Source organism: Cibotium barometz, chromosome 20, assembly GCF_041138505.1.
Source record: "Cibotium barometz isolate CiBa-2024 chromosome 20, ASM4113850v1, whole genome shotgun sequence".
NCBI classification, from domain to species: Eukaryota; Viridiplantae; Streptophyta; class Polypodiopsida; order Cyatheales; family Cibotiaceae; genus Cibotium; species Cibotium barometz.
This window is the reverse complement of record NC_141065.1, coordinates 48,487,983-48,492,672: the sequence shown is the minus strand read 5'-3', so window position 1 is coordinate 48,492,672 and position 4,690 is coordinate 48,487,983.

Below are 4,690 nucleotides of genomic sequence, written 5' to 3'. Positions count from 1 at the left end.
TCTTTTCCCTGAATATCTCCCAGAATATCTCCACTCCTAAATTCCCTCATGCTACCCATTATTCTCTCCCAGTAGATTCTTCTCACCTTTTCACAGGTTCTTTCACAATTACATCTCCTCTTTTACAGCCTCTATCCAAGAGCTTGTTCCCACACACACCCTATTCACTTGTATTTTCAACAGAACGCTCACCACCTGTTCACTCAGGGGTCTTTTCGATAGTTCCTAGCTCATAGTAACTAGCAATATATTCACATAAAAAAATGGAATCTCCGTGGAAGATCAACAAGATCAACCAACAGATCCATATAAAAGAGTCATGGACTCATCCGTTGTTGAGGACCAACAAGGTCAATCAACCATATCCACACCCGAATTCAGAAAACAACTCTTACTCCTTGTTCCAATATCTTCCCCAACATACTTATGGGTATCTTCGGTGACCCAGAGCCGAGCACCATATGGTCAACACCCTCTAAGAGAGAGAGAGAGAGAGAGAGAGAGAGAGAGAGAGAGAGAGAGAGAAAGAGAGAGAGAGAGAGAGCATAGGTCTATGATAGGCCAAGGTTATAATACTACTAACAAAGACTTCCTTGCTAAGTGGACTACAATTTTTACATCAAGATTCATGAATGTAATGATTACTCTTGGCAAAGACAATACCAACTCCTAGAGCAAGAATATGTAAGTGTTGGCATATAAACACATGCCAGGGATTTCACTGACGTAAACGAGAACATGTGAACATGTTAATAACATATGTTAATAACACAAAAAATCTTGTGATCACATGTTATATTCACAAAGCTTTCACAAGGGCCTAAAAAAATTATCTTTGTCGGGCATAAAAAATCTTCTTAGGTGGCCACTGACCTGCTATTATGTGAAGATGGTAACATGAGAACATGTGAATAGCTTATTCCCATGTGTAGCCAAGCCAAATGGCAAGTGACCTGTTATTTTGTGAATGGTAACATGAGAACATGTGAATAACTTGTTCACATGTGTTATTATCACAAAAAATCTTGTGATCACGTGAATATTAAATCCCTGACACACGCTAATATGAAGCATAGGAACCTAAAATTAAAAAATCACAAAAAAGCATGTAAGAAGAATGGATTTGGAGCATTAGATATACATTAGATATACATCTAACTTAAGAGGAATCTCACTAAACCATGCATACACTTGTAGGCTGCTTGCATTTCACCTTCCAATAATGGTCCTCTTATGAAAAGAGATCTCCTCATTTTGTATTGCAGAAGGTTTTAAAGAGAGAGGGGCTAGATTTATGAGGATCATGAATGAAATTATGTTTTCTTGATAGGTAGTCTATTCCATGTGTGCTATGCTCTTACTAAAGAAGAGTATGATTTTTTATTGGAAAGCATGGGTGTATTTAATTATTGTGTGCACAATATATATATATATATATATATATATATATATATATATATAGAGAGAGAGAGAGAGAGAGAGAGAGAGAGAATTTTACATCAAGATTCGTGATAGATTTTTAGGGATCATGAATGATTTTTTTTTTGATAGGCACTCTATCCCATGTGTGCTATTCTCTAACTAAAGAAGAATATGATTTTTTATTAGAAAACATGGGTGTATGTTATTATTGTGTGCAGTGTGCACAATAGAGAGAGAGAGAGAGAGAGAGAGAGAGAGAGAGAGAGCATAGGTTTATGATAGGCCAAGGTTATAATACTACTATCAAAGACTTCCTTGCTAGGTGGACTACAACTTTTACATCAAGATTCGTGAAACTAATGATTACTCTTTTGGCAAAGACAACGACTCGTGGAGCAAGATTATGGAAGTCTTAGCAAATAAGCACACGCTATCATGAAGCATAGGAACCTAAATTTAATAAATGACTCAAAGAGGATGTAAGAAGAATGGGTCTGGAGCATTAGATAGCCATCTACTTTAAGAGGACATCTCACTAAACCGTGCATACACTTGCACGCTTGCATTTCACCTTCCATATATGGTCCTCTTATATGAAAAGAGATCTCTTCATTTTGTAGCACACAAGGTTTAAAAGATAGAGGGGATAGATTTATGAGGATCATGAATGAAATTAATTTTTTTTGGATAGGCACTCTATTCCATGTGTGCTATGCTCTAACTAAAGAAGAATATCATTTTTTATTAGAAAGCATGGGTGTATGTAATTATTGTGTGCACAATGTATGTAATTATTGTGTGCACAATATATATATATATATATATATAGAGAGAGAGAGAGAGAGAGAGAGAGAGAGAGCATAGGTCTATGATAGCCCAAGTATATATTACTACTAACAAAGACTTCCTTGCTAAATTGGAATACAACTTTTACATCAAGATTTGTGACACTAATGATTACTTTTGGCAAAGACAACACCATCTCTTGGAGCAAGAATATGTAAGTCTTGGCATATAAACACATGCTATCATGAAGCATAGAAACCTAAAATTAAAAAATCCCAAAAATAGGATGTAAGAAGAATGCATTTGGAGCATTAGATAGCCATCTAATTGAAGAGGCATCTCACCAAACCATGCATACACTTTCAAGAAGGCTTGCATTTCACCTTCCAATAATGGTCCTCTTATGAAAAGAGATCTCCTCATTTTCTATCGCGCAAGGTTTAAAATAGAGAGGGGCTATATTTACGAGGATCATGAATGAAATTATTTTTTCTTGATAGGCACTCTATTCCATGTGTGCTATGCTCTAACTAAAGAAGAGTATGATTTTCTATTAGAAAGCATTGGTGTATTTAATTATTGTGTGCACAATATATATATATATATATATATATATATATATATATATATATATAGAGAGAGAGAGAGAGAGAGAGAGAGAGAGAGCATAGGTCTATGATAGGCCAAGGTTATAATACTACTAGCAAAGACTTCCTTGCTAAGTGAACTACAACTTCTACATCCAGATTCATGACGCTAAAGATTACTCTTGGCAAAGACAACACCAACTCGTGGAGCAAGATTATGTAAGTCTTGGCATATAATCACATGCTATCATGAAGCATAAGAACCGAAATTTAAAAAATCACTGAAAAAGGATGTAAGAAGAATGGGTTTGGGGCATTAGATAGTCATATTTAAGAGGACATCTCACTAAACCGTGCATACACTTTCAAGCTTGCATTTCACCTTCCATACATGGTCCTCTTATGAAAAGAGATCTCACTAAACCATGCATACACTTTCAGGCTTGCATTTAAGAGGACATCTCACTAAACCGTGCATACACTTTTAGGCTTGCATTTCACCTTCCATACATGGTCCTCTTATGAAAAGAGATCTCCTCATTTTGTATCACACAAGGTTGAACATGTGTGCTATGCTCTAACTAAAGAAGAATATGATTTTTTATTAGAAAGCATGGGTGTATGTAATTATTGTGTGCACAATAGAGAGAGAGAGAGAGAGAGAGAGCATAGGTCTATGATAATCCAAGGTTATAATACTACTAACATAGACTTCCTTGCTAGGTGGACGACAACTTTTACATCACGATTTGTGACACTAATGAGTACTCTTGGCAAAGACAACACCAACTTTTACAACACGATTTGTGACACTACTGATTACTCTTGGCACAATATATATATATATATATATATATATATATATATATATAGAGAGAGAGAGAGAGAGAGAGAGAGAGAGCCGGCCAAGGTTATAATACTACTAACAAAGACTTCCTTGGACTACAACTTTTACTTCAAGATTTGCGACACTAATGATTACTCTTGGGTTAAGGCAACACCAACTCGTGGAGAAAGATTATGTCAGTCTTCGCATATAAACACACGCTATCATGAAGCATAGGAACCAAAATTTAAAAAATCACTCAAAAAGATGTAAGAAGAATGGGTTTGGAGCATTAGAAAGCCATCTACTTTAAGAGGACATCTCACTAAACCGTGCATACACTTTCAGGCTTGCATTTCACCTTCCATACATGGTCCTCTTATGAAAAGATATCTCCTCATTTTGTATCACACAAGGTTTAAAAAAGAGAGGGGCTACATTTATTAGGATCAAGAATGAAATTAAAGTTTTTTGATAAGCATTATATTCCATGTGTTCTATGCTTTAGAATATGATTTTTTATTAGAAAGCATGGGTGTATGAGGTTATTATGTGCACAATAGAGAGAGAGAGAGAGAGCATAGGTCTATGATAGGCCAAGGTTTACATCAAGATTCGTGACACTAATGAATACTCTTGGTAAAGACAACATCAACTCCTGGAGTAAGAATATGTAAGTCTTGGCATATAAACACATGCTATTATGAAGCATAGGAACCTAAAATTAAAAAATCACAAAAAAGGATATAAGAAGAATGGATTTGAAGCATTAGATAGGATTCTAAGTTAAGCGGACATCTCACTAAACCGTGCATACACTTGCAAGCTTGCATTTCACCTTCCAATAATGGTCCTCTTTTGAAAAGAGATCTCCTCATTTTGTATCACACAAGGTTTAAGAGAGAGAGGGGATAGATTTATGAGGATCATGAATGAAATTAAATTTTTTTGATAGGCACTCTATTCCATGTGTGCTATGCTCTAACTAAAGAAGAATATGATTTTTTATTAGAAAGCATGGGTGAATGTAATTATTGTGTGCACAATAGAGAGAGAGAGAGAGAGAGGC